The sequence below is a fragment of the Notamacropus eugenii genome, chromosome 2 (genome assembly GCF_028372415.1).
Source record: "Notamacropus eugenii isolate mMacEug1 chromosome 2, mMacEug1.pri_v2, whole genome shotgun sequence".
Lineage (NCBI taxonomy): Eukaryota > Metazoa > Chordata > Mammalia > Diprotodontia > Macropodidae > Notamacropus > Notamacropus eugenii.
The window spans coordinates 330,187,936-330,201,184 of NC_092873.1; the positions used below are offsets into that span (position 1 = coordinate 330,187,936).

The 13,249-nt window shown below is 37.7% G+C and overlaps 1 protein-coding gene across 3 annotated transcripts in view; it reads left to right on the forward strand.

The window, feature by feature from the left end:
* CEP112 (centrosomal protein 112) overlaps window positions 1-13,249 on the forward strand; it is a 587,248-nt gene that overhangs the window by 201,382 nt on the left and 372,617 nt on the right. The gene's annotated exons all lie outside the window — the stretch shown is intronic.

Here is a 13,249-nt window from a genome sequence, read left to right on the forward strand (position 1 = left end):
ATTTCTAGTGACTCCCTTCTCCCATTTGCCCTCCCTTCTAACATTCCCCTCACCCCACTTGTTGCCTCCTCTCCTACTTTTCTGTGGTGTGATATAAATTTTCATATCAGATTTAGTGAGCATGTTATTCCCTCCTTCAGCCACATGTAGAGAGAGTAGCTTCATTTTTCCCCTCTCCCCTTCTCCCTTTTCTCTTCCATTGAACAAGATTTTTCTTATCTCTTTTATGAGTTATAGCCTGCCCTATTCCATTTCTCCTTTTCTCTTTCCAGTATTTTCCTCCCTCACCCATTAATTTTTATTTTATTTTATTTTAATTTTTTTGTGTGGATATCATCTCTTCTCATTTGATACATTCTGTACTCTCTATCTATATGTGTGTATGTATGTGTGTGTGTATGTACAATCTCTCCATCTACCCAAATACTGAGAAAAGATTCAAGAGTTATAAATATTTTCTTTCCATGTAGTCATATAAACAGTTCAGTTTTAGAGAGTCTTTTATGATTTTTCTTGCCTGTTTACCTTTTCATGCTTCTCTTGATTCTTGTCTTGGGAAGTCAAATTTTCTATACATATCTGGTCTTTTCCTCAATATGAATGATAGAAAGTCCTCTAAATCATTGAATGACCATTCATTCCCTTGAAGTATTATACTCAGATTTGCTGGGTAGGTGATTCTTTGTTTCAGTCCCAGTTCCTTTGTCCTCTGAAATATCCCATTCCATGCCCTTTGATCCCTTAATGTTGAAGCTGCCAGATCCTGTGTTATCCTGATTATATTTCCACAATACTTGAATTGTTTCTTTCTAGCTGCTTGCAGTATTTTCTCCTTGATCTGGGAATTCTGACATTTGGCCACAATATTCCTAGGAGTTTCTCTGTTCGGGTCTCTTTCAGGAGGTGATTGGTGGATTCTTTCAATATTTATTTTGCCATCTGATTCTAGAATATCAGGGCAGTTTTCCTTGATAATTTCATGGAAGATAATGTGTAGGTCCTTTTTTTGATCATGGCTTTCAGGTAGTCCCATAATTTTTAAATTGTTTCTCCTGGATCTATTTTCCAGGTCAGTTGTTTTTCCAATGAGGTGTTTCACATTATCTTCTATTTTTACAGACTTTTGGTTTTGTTTACTAACTGCTTGGTTTAACTCATAGTCATTCATTTTCCTGAACTCAATTCTCTTTTTCATTGAACTATTTTGTTCAGTGAGCTTTTGAACCTTCTCCTCCATTTGGCTAATTTTGCTTTTTAAAGCCTCCTTCTTCTCATTGGCTTTTTGGACCTCTTTTTCCAATTGAGTTAGCCTCTTTTTAAAGGTTTTATTTTCCTCAGCATTTTTTTGGTTCTCCTTTAGTCAGCTGCTAACTTGTTTTTTAAGATCTTCTGTTGCCTGAGCTTAGTTTAAGTTCTCTTTTGCGGCCCTAGAGGCAGGGGCCTTGACTTCCTCTGACAGTATGCCTTGTTCTTCCTCATCCAAAGGGATGGGGGGAGACACCTGTTCCCCAAGAAAGTAACGTTTTGTGGTCTTATTTTTTTCCCCTTTTTTGGGAATTTTCCCATCCAGTTACTTGACTTCTGAGTTTCCTCTCCACAACCACCCCACCTGCAGTTCTGTCAAGCCAGCTCTGAGGGCTGAGATTCAGATGAGCTGTTCCAAAGCCTCAGGGGCTTTAGGCAGGGGCAGGGTTGCTATTCAGTGTGAGATTAAGATCGGCTGCTCAGGTGGGGGCAGGGCTGCCACACAGGGCTAAGTTCCCTCAGGGGGTTTACAATGCGACCTTTACCAGCGGGTGTGGGCTACTGCCTATTTTGTGAGCCCTGTCTGCTGCTGATTCTACTGCTGCCACCTGAGGCCTGAGCAGGGGACACCCTGCTCCCTTCTCTGCCAGCCAAAAGGACCCTTTCACTGACCTTTGACGCCTGTGGGTTGAGGGATGTGCACTGCCAGTGGAGATTCTGTCCCTGAAGCCTGCTTGGATCTGCTCCTTTTGCCTCCCTGTGGCCAAGGCAGGGCTCGGCTCTGCTCTGCATCTGGTGCGTGACAGACCGTTCTCATGGGTCTTTCAGGTCTCTCTGGGCTAGACTTCTCCTCCACTCCATTGTTCTGTGGCTTCTGCTGCTCTAGAATTTGTTGAGAGTTCTTCTTTACAGGTGTTTTATGGGCTGTGGGTTAAGAGGTAGTATATGTGTGTCTTTCTACTCTGCCATCTTGGCTCTGCCCCCTAAGTAATTAACTTTAATGAGTTTAAATGCCAATTATTATCCAGTAGCATAGGTGCTGTTTGCCCTTGAAAGTTTGTTTTGCTTACAGCCTACACAGTCTTGGAATGGAGGATCTTCCAGCTATTTTTCAGACCTAGTTCTTTCAAGTGCAAATCCAACCTGGCAGCACATTAACTATTTTAGCATTAACACTTCCAGTATTTGCTAAATGTGTTAATATGGGATTTGGTGAAATAAGCATGCTTAAAGTGAGGTTAACCTGTGTGGGTAAATGATGACTGCTGAAAAATTCAAGAAACACTTAATTGTATGCTATTGTTTTATTCTGTTTCATAGTGTCTCTAGAATAATATCCTTTAATCAGAGGTGGCTCATGGTTATATATAAAAATTCAGTCTTGTTTTTGGCCTTATTTCTACAGAACAAAGGTAATTTATTGTTTATAAATAAGCCAGAGCTGAAGAATAAATTCCCATCATACATTTTTATCTTAATGGAGACTTAGCTTTAGGAGAGTTTTGTGATACTGCAAAAGAATCATCAAAGTGAATTTTTTTTCTATTCCTTGCAAAACACATTGCTTAGAGTTCATGAAAAAATATGATAATGAACTATCTGACTGGTTTTCTAAATCCTGTGAATCTTTAAAAGTTTTGTCTGTGCCTCTTGAATTCTTCAAATATTAATACGAATCCCTTCCTACTATGTGAACATTATTTAGGGATTAGCATTTAAATATGGATATATAAAATATCTAAATGCTTTTCAAACAGAGTTTATTTATTATGGTATCTTAATTAGATTCAATCACACATCTCTTAGATGTATGCTTCCTTAGACTATACAGCTTCAGCGGCATCCTCAAATTCCCCTGGATGTGGTTTCTAATCCTAGCTGTTTCATCTGACTGTTTGAGCTCCTGAATTAATGTTTTTATGCATTATAGAGCTTTCTGAAACCTAGAAAATGTGCATAAACTTGCCTACAGCTTTCCTCAATGTATTAGAATTCTTACTCTTTAGTAATTCTTTATCGCATTATTTTACTTACATTTCATGTTTCATTTGCAATTCAGCAATTCTGCCATTTCATGTATATATTTTAATCAAAATCTGAAACTGGTTAATGTTGGGCTTTGTTTCCTAATATGAAATTTAAATAAAAAGTTAGGTTCAGGAAAATAAGATTTTAGGAAAAATATTTTGCTCTTTCAGTTGGATAATGTTAACATTTGCGAAATGATAAGTTTTTACATTAACTGTTAAAATGAAAAACTTTAGACTTTCTAGTCACAGTATGGACATTGATCACAGAATTTTAATTGTACTGTGCATATATTATATTTTCATTGCAACCTTTTAATTTTCACAAGTTTATAATACACGTTGAAAAAGTGTGGTATTCTATCTACCTTTTAAAATATTTAGATATAATTTGATACCTTGCGTTATCTCTCTTTTAAGCAGATAAATAGAACATTTTGCAAATTTTAAATAAGCTCTCCTTAAATGATTTTGAGGAAATCTCAGATGTTGGTGACATAATAGATTCATAAATACCAAATTCTATCCTATTCTGGAGGGTATCTTTATAATTTAATGGTTTTCCAAAATATTCTTAATTTTATTTTATTTTTTGAAAATAAAATAGTTTGATTAGATACTTCAAAAAAGAGCATTTCTTTCCATATGCATATAGTACAAATAGAGGACATATGCAACCGTGAATCTTCATTTCATATCACTTTTTCTCAAAGTACATAACAAAATTTGTTTCTTCCAAAGATATCTTACTTGTCTGTGCTCCTTTACAAACTTCATTCTATTCTTTTCTGTGCATTTTAAAATATATAATATCTTTTTTATTTGGGGGATGGCTAGTAACACTATTGCTAGCATGCCCTTGTTACTCAGCCATAGGCCTTGGACCAGTTTGGGAGTTGAACTGGAGACCACACTCCTAGTTAAAAGCCACACATTCACATACATCTGTCACTTGCTTCATTCCTGCTTCATGCCTAGTACACAATCTTGGTTCTACTGCTGCTCATTGCCTTGACCTACCACCCCTAGGTGCAGATGTGCTTTTTCCATTCAATCTTGGTCTCTGCTTGGGGGTATTATTTGACAGAGTTGCCATTTGGCTCCTTTTTCTTTCTTCTCTTTGCACAGCATTAGACCTGTGCCTGCTGGATTCATCTCCCCCTAGTACATATCCAACAGTCTCAGTAGCAGTAGAAGGTTTGATGTAGTGCTGGACCTAGTCTCTAGTTTTTACAGATTTCTCTTGCTATGCTAGAAAAGTACCTCACTGTGATTTTTCTTTGGATTTCCCAATCAGGACTTAGTCTGGTGTTCTTTCTAGATCTTTGCTGGAGCAGTTGTGGGATAGAGCTGGGCACTACCACTTTCTCATTCTTTCACCATCTTACCTGGTTCTGTCAGGCAAGTCTCACATACTTTTACTCCAAAATCATCAATCATTATATTTGTATGTGTGTGTATCCATATATTCCTCCTTTGTCCATTTCAGATGAGTGAGGTTTATCCTCTGCTCATCTTCTTACCCTTTCTTCCATATCTAGTCTCCTTGTGCTCTTAAGTTATCATAAATATCTAGCTACTTTCACTGCCTGCTTTCTCTCTCTCTCTCTTTTTTTTTACTGTACTTCCTTTGCCCTCTTTTTTCTTTTCCTTTTTCAAACCTTCAGAACTGAATTATCCTTAGGACTTGTTTTTCTTTTTTCTTTCTAGTTTTTAACATTCACTCATTTCCATAAGCTTTAAGTTTTCTCCCCCTCCCTCTTTTCTCCCTCCCCAAGATGGCATGTGGTATAATATAAGCTTTACACTTACATTCCTATTAAACATATTTTCATATTAGTCATGTTACATCGAAAAATTTTAATGAATGGGAGTGAACATGAGAAAGAAAAAGTAAAACAAAATTCAAAAAGAAAATAGTCTGTTTCGCTCTCCATTCCATTCATTCCCACACTTCTTTCTCTGGATGTGGATGGCATTTACCATCATGAGTCTTTTGGAAATGTTTTATTTCCTTGCATTTCTGAGAAAGGCTAAGTCTATCAAAATCGGTCATCATACACTATGTCTGTTTCTGTGAACAATGTTCTCCTAGTTGTGCTCACTTCACTAAGAGTTCATATAAGTCTTTCCAGGATTTTCTGAAGTCTTCCTGTTCATCGTTTCTTATAGCACAATAGTATTCCATTGCATTCATATAGCAAAACTTGTTCAGCCATGGCCCAGTTGATGGACATGCCCTCAATTTCCAGTTCTTGGCCACCACAAAAGGATCTGCTAGAAATATTTTGTATACATGGGTCCTTTTCCCATTTTATGATCTCTTCGGGATACAGCCCTAGGAGAGGTATTGCTGGATCAATGAGTATGCACATTTTTATACCTCTTTGGGCATAGTTCCAAATTTTTCTCCAAAATGGTTGAATCATCTCACAGTTCCATCAACAATGAATCAGTGTCCCAACTTTCCCACATCCTCTCCAACATTTATAATTTTCCTGTTTTGTCATCTTAGCCAGTCTGATAGATGTGATGTGGTACCCCAGAGCTGTTTTGATTTTCATCTCTCTGATCAATAAGGACTTGTTTTTCTTGTTAATTCCCTCAGCTACTGTGCAAATACCTTAAGGCTTTTAAGAAATACTTGTTTGTTCTCTCAATTACTGAAATATATATATATATATATATATATATATATATATATATATATATATATATGTATATATATTTCTAGTTCATCTTTTTTTTTTTTAATTCCTACTTAACTCTAGTCTTTTCATTAGAAATATTTGAAATTCCTCTAAGCCATTAAAGAGCCACTTTGCCCTCTCCTCCCCACAAGATTATATTCAGATTTGTAGTTCTTTTCTTAGGGTAGCCTTTATCTTTTTTTGTTTGCCATATTGTATTCCATGATATCCTGAGATTTCTAATAGAAGCTCTGAGGCTTTCTGTGCTCCTAGCTGTAGTTTCTTGGTACTTGAACTGCTTTCTGGATACTTGCAGTATTTTTCTTTTCTTTTACGTGCTAGCTCTAGATTTTGCTTATGATATTTCTGGGACTTTTCCTTTTTGAATTCTTTTCAGGGGCTGAATCATGGATTCTTTTTGTCTTTCCTTTGGCCTCTGGTTCTAATAGATGTGTGTAGATTGCTTGAGGTTTAGTATATATATATATATGCTTTAAAAAATATGGTGATTTTCAAGGAATCTGAATGATTCTTAAAATATCTCTCCTTGGCCTGTTTTCTGGGTAAATTGTTTTTAATATATATATGTGTGTGTGTGTATATATATATGTATATATATACACATATATATATATATATGTATATCACATTTTCTTCTCTTTTTTTAAGTCTTTTAATTTAGTTCTAAAATTTCTGGTTATCTCATGGAATCAAGTAAAATCAAGTCAACTAAACTCACCTACTATATTCCAGTCACTGTGCTAATCATTGGGGATACTTAAGCAAAAACAATCCCTGCTCTTAAGGAGCTACAATCTAATAGGGGAGACAATATACAAATAAATATGTACAAATGGGATATATACAGGATAAATTCACGGTAGTCCAAGAGAGAATGCACTAAGATTAAGGAGAATTAGGAAAGGCTTCTTGAAGAAGGTAGGGCTTTAATTGAGACTGGAATAAAGCCAGGGAAACTAAGAAGTAGATATGAGGCAACAGACCATCCCAAGCATGGGGGATAGCTGGTGAAAATTCTTAGAATCAGGAGGTAAATGGTAGGTGAGAACCAGCAAGGAGAACTGTGTTACTGATCAGAGTATATTTTGGGGAGTATGGTGTAAAAAAACTGGAAAAGTGGGAAGGGACCAGGATGAAGGGCTTTGAATGCCAAATAGATGATTTTATACTTGATCCTGAAGGTAACAGGGTGTCAGTAGAGTTTATTGGAGAGGACAGGGGTGGGAGCTGGGGTGACATGGTCAGACTTGTCCTTCAGTAAGGCCAGTATGACAGCTAAATGGGGGAGAGATTGGAACGGGGATACACTTAGGTCAGATAGACCAATCATGAGGCTGCTGCAAAAGTCCAAGTGTGACATGATGAGGTCTTGAACTAGGGTGATTATGACATTGTCAGAGGAAAGAAGAGAGAATACATGAGAGGTATTACAAAGGTAGACATGATGTAACAATTGACTGGGTATGGGGAGAGGTAATAGAGAGTGAAGGGTCAAAGATGATATTGGTTGCAAATATGAGTGACTGAGAAGATCCCTCAGAAATAAAAGGAAAGTTCAGACGATGAGAGAATTTTTTGGGAAATAATGAGTAAGTTTTGGACATGTTGAATTTAAGGTATCTATTGGAATCCAGTTCTAGATGCTTAAAAGGAAGGTGTAGTGCAGTGGATAGAGAACTGGGCCTGGAATCAGGAAAACCTTAGTTTAATTCTTTCCTCAGACATTTGCTAGCTATGTGACCCTGGACAAATCATTTAACGTTTACCTACTTCAGTTTCTTCATCTGTAAAATAGGGATAACAATAGCACCTGCCTCCCAAGATTATAGTAAGGAAAAAATAAGGTATTTGTAAAATGCTTTGCAAACTTTAAAGTACTGTGTAAATACTGGCTGTTATTCCCCTTCTTATGTTCATTTTTACTGTGGAGGGCAATAATATACTTCCTGTCCTTCAGGCTTGTAACCTAGATAACATCTTGGATTCTTCACCATCTCTCTCATGTACCCTATCCAGTCTGTTGCTGAGGTTGTCACTTTCACCTTTCAACATCTTTTGAATATGATCCCATCTCTCCTCTACTACTGCCACCATTCCAGTGTAGACTGTCACCACTTTTCACCTGGAATATTGAAAAAGCCTGCTTATAGATCTGCCTGCCTCAAATCTTTTGCCACTCCAATTTACCTTTCAGCCACTAAAATGATTTTCCTAAAGCACAGGTTACAGTCAAATGGGGGAGGCAGCTGGCAGTACTTGGGCTTCATGAGCTGACTTTCATGTCCTAGGATTAGACTCCATATATCTTTGAAGTTCTGATTGCTAGATCTTCAGGATCCTCTCTGTCATCTTAGAGTACAAAAATAAGGAATTTTTAACCATTGGACCTGGAGTGTCTCAGTCTGAAAAGTAACATGCTGGTAGTCTTTGGTCACTGCTTTCTATTTCCTCTGGGGCTTTCATGGTCACTATGTATTTCCTTTTGGGCTTTCAAGGTCCCCATTCTGGGATTTCCTGATTGCCAGGCCTAGAGGCCTGAGGGCTACCCGAGTCTTACCTTACCTGTCCCAGGTCTTCGGTTGGCCAAACCGGATAAACGTATGAGAGAAGAGACTTTCCGGAGTCGAACACGGGTTAGGCTTTATTCAGGGTCCTGGTTACATGTGCAGGGGGAGCTCTTCCTTAGGAGGGAGAGAGAAATCTCCCAAGGAGGCAAAGATCTTACAGTGAGAGATTGGAAGCAGAAGTGGAAGTGGGGAGAGAGGGGGAAGGGAGAGCGAAGAGAGGAAAAGGGAAGAGGCGCCTTCTGTCCTGTAAGGGCCCCTCCCTCGCTAAGAGTGCCTTCAGGCTTTCCTGACCCTAATTAAGCTCTCCGGCCGTGTAGTTTGCACCTGAATACCGTGCCTGTTAGATAACAATAGGTATGCCCAGATCCGGGTCAGTCTCAAGGGCGGGGATGCTCCTCCCATCACGTTTCTCACGGGAAGAGGCAGAAATACACGAGATAGCTTGGTCTCACTCCTCGATTCCCTGCTGTTTTCTGGGGGGCCTCATGAGAACTCTAAGATTTAGAAGTTCCCACCTTTACCCGCCCGAGACTGTCCACATGGAATTGAGCTTCCACCCCCAACACCTGATCATCTTTGATCTTCCTTGGGGGAGCTCTCTTGACTTGTTTCTTGGAACACAGAACTTTGCAGGGAGCACTTGTCCCATTTCTGGTTATGTTAGTACAGTTTTTGTAGGAAGGACTTCATTTTCTATTAGAGACAGGGTTGGTATGATGGATGGAGTGCAAGGTCTGAAGTTGGGAAGATCTGAGTTCAAATATGGCCTCAGACACTAGCTCTGTATCCTGGGAAAGTCAGGGAGGAAGGAAGGAAGGAAGGAAGGAGGAAGAAAGGAAGGAAGGAAGGAAGGAAGGAAGGAAGGAAGGAAGGAAGGAAGGAAGGAAGTTATGCCTGAAGACGGTAACTGAGAAAGAGTAGATGCACCCACACAAGTGTGGGAGCCAAGAAGAGGGAGTAACACTTTAGAAGAATGGGAAAGTAATAGAAATGTGTAATCTATCTCCAGATTATATATACCTATAGGCCTCTTTAACTCTTGTTTGGCCATGACTTATTTCCCCATTCATGGATCGGGAATAATTTTTTCCATGATCCATTAATTTGATTATATCACCCTTTATGTCTAAATTGTGTACTCATTTTAAGCTTAGCTTGGCACATGGTGTGAGATGTTGGTCTGTGCTTACTTTCTACCAGACTGCTTTCTAGTTTTCCTAACAGTTTTTTTCCATCTAGAGAGTTCTTGCCCTAATCTTTGGGTTAATCAAACACTAGGTTACTGTACTCATTTCCTTCTGTATATTTTATACCTAATCTGTTCCACTCAGCCTCTCAGGTTTTTAAATAGTACTAAATTGTTTGGATTATTATAGCTTTATAGTATAGTTTGCTATCTGGAAGTTCTAGTCCCCTTTCCTTCCTGATTTTTTCCATTGATTCTCTTGATATTTTTCAACTTTTGTTTCTCCAGATGAATTTTATTATGATTTTTTTTTGTCTCTGTGAAGTATTTCTTTGGTAATTTGATTGGTATGGTACTGAATAAGAAAACTAATTTGGGTAGTATTGTCATTTTTGTTATATTGGCTCGGACTACTCATGAGCAATTAGTATTTTTCTAATTATTTAGATCTGTCTTTATTTGTTTGAGGAGCATTTTGTAGTTGTGTTCACATAGTTCCTGACAAATAGACTCTCAAGTATTTTATACTATTAGTTATTTTAAGTGTAATTTCTCTTCTATCTCTTCCTGCTGGATTTATTGGTAACATACAGAGATGCTGATGATATCTTTGGATTTCTTTTATATTTTGCAACTTTGCTGAAGTCGTTAAATTTTTTCAGTTAGTTTTTTATTTTACTTTCTAGACTTCTCTAAGTAAACCAATATATAATTTACAAAAAGTGATAGTGTTTAGTCATTTCCTGTGCTTATTCCTTAAATTTCTTTTTCTTGTTGCTATAATTAGCATTTCTTATACAATATTGAATAATAATGGTGATAATGGACATCTTTGCTTTACCCTGATCTTATTGGAATGGATTCTAACTTATTCCCCATGTCTTTCTTTTTATTGATTCAAGGCTCTTCTCCTTGGCAAATATTTTTCCAATACGGTCAGCACATTGGGAAGAGATAATATATGAAATGGGAGCCTTAGAATGACGAATCTCAGCTTTCTTATAATTTTCCCCTTGTAATAAACTGTTGACTCAAATTTTATGCATAGGAGGGTCTCAGTGCACTTGTTCCCTGCTTTTAGAAGGCGATAAAACTATGAATTCATAATTTTTTTGGTTTAGCTTGATCCCCCTAGTAGATAGGTGTCAGAAATTTGAAAGGAAATGTTTTTTCTGGTGAATATACACCTCACTTTTATATCTCCTACTTCTCTTTCCTGTGTGCTTTACCACCTCCTCCTCCTCTGTCAGGTACATTGGAGGAATGAAACATATAATGTAATGTATAATGCAATGATTAGCCACATTTCTTTTTTGTTCAATTTTAGATAAACTGGTTTTAAAATGACAATATAGTAAATTTTTAAAAAACCTCTTAAGAATAAAAAATGGGTAAATTGAAAAGTTTTTGTGCAAACAAAGCCAATACAACTAAAATTAGGAGGGAAGCAGAAAACTGGGAAAGAGTTTTTACAACTAGTGTCTATGATAAAGGTCTTATTTCTAAATTGTATAGAGAACTGAGTCAAATTTACAAGAATATTAGTCATTCCCTAATTGGTAAATGATCAAAGGATATGAACAGGCAGTTTTCAGAGGAAGAAATTAAAGCTGTCCGTAATCATATGAAAAAATGTTCTAAATCACTATTGATTAGAGAGGTGCAAATCCAAACATCACACCTATCAGATTGGCTAATGTGACAGAACAGGAAGATGATAAATATTGGAGATGCGGGAGAGTTGGAACACTGATTCATTGTTGGTGGAGCTGTGAGTTGATCCAGCCATTCTGGAGAGCAATTTGTAACTGCAAAGGGCTGTAAAAATGTGCATACCCTTTGACCCAGCAATACCTCTTCTAGGGCTGTATCCCAAAGAGATCAGAAAAATGGGAAAAGGACTCACATGTACAAAAATATTGATACCAGCTCTTTTTGTATTGGCCAAGAACTAGAAATTGAGGGGATGCCCATAATTAGGAATAGTTGAACAAGTTGTAGTATATGAATGTAATGGAATGCTGTTGTGGTGTAAGAAGTGATAAACAGACCAGAAAAATCTGGAAAGACTTATATGAACTGATGCTGAGTGAGAAGAGCAGAACCAGAACATTATACACAGTAACAGCCACAGTGTACAAGGATTGTTTTTGATAGATTTAGCCCTTCACAGCAATACAAGAATCTAAATCATTTCTAAAGGACTCTTGATGCAAAATGCTATCCACATCCAGAGAAAGAACTATAGAGTCAGAACTCAGAATGAAGCAGGCTATTTTCTATTTTGTTCTGGTTTTTTTTGTTGGTTTTTTTTCATGGTTTCTCCCATTCATTTCAATTCTTCTAGGCAACATGACTAATGTGAAAATGTGTTTAATAAGTGTGGAACCTATATAAGATTGTTTGCCATCATAGGAACGGAGGGAAGAGGAAGGGGGAGAAAAATTTAAAAGTTATGGAAGTGATTATTGAAAACTGAAACAAATTAATTAACAAAAAATAGAATAAAAAACTGGGGATACATTCTCAGTACCCTTCCTGGAGAAGGTGAGAATAAAAGTACAGCAAAGTATAGCAGAAGGTGGGATAGTATTGATCTACCAGTTCTGTTCTTAGCGGTAGAAATGCTAAAAGCTTCTTTATTCCACGTGGCTTCTCTGTAGCTTAGCTACAGCCTTTGTCTTAGCATCTTGGCATTTGCTCCCCTTCCCATTGCTTTCAGTTTTGGTAGTGACAGTTGCAGCAGGTCTGTTCCAGGGCCCTTAGCCTGATTGCTCCTCTATCTTTCCTTGTGCTTATACTTTTGTGATTATACAGAGGTATTGCTGGGTCAAAGGGTATGCACATTTTTACAGCCCTTTGCGGTTACAAATTGCTCTCCAGAATGGCTGGATCAACTCACAGCTCCACCAACAATGAATCAGTGTTCCAGCTCTCCCGCCTCTCCAATATTTATCATCTTCCTGTTTTGTCACATTAGCCAATCTGATAGGTGTGATGTTTGGATTTGCACCTCTCTAATCAATTTTTTGTGATTATACTTTTTCTTACCCTTGCATCAGCTCCTGGCTGCCCACTTGTGTACCAGTGTATGTTTCTGGAAATCATCTTCATTTTTCCATTTTCAGGGTTCCAATTTCCATGGCTCTCTAGGGCTTGAGGAGAAAACCACTGAGGATAAACTTGTTTGGCAGCTGACAGTTCTTCTAATACTCTCTTATATACTCATTTGCAAATAGTCTCACCTAAGGATGGGGAACCTGCGGCCTTGAGGCTGCAGGTTTCCCACCCCTGGTCTCACCCTTATTCAGATCCTCTTTTTTTCTAAGTTTCTTTTGCCATAGGCAACTAGGTGAGGCAGTGGATAGATTCTAGTGGGCTTGGAGTCAGGAAGATCTGAATTCAAAACCAGCATCAGATATTAACTAGCTGTGTGACCCTGGGCAAGTCATACAGCTACTTCTTGCTCCCTCAGTTTCTTCAGCTGTAAAATGGGGATGATAATGATAGCAC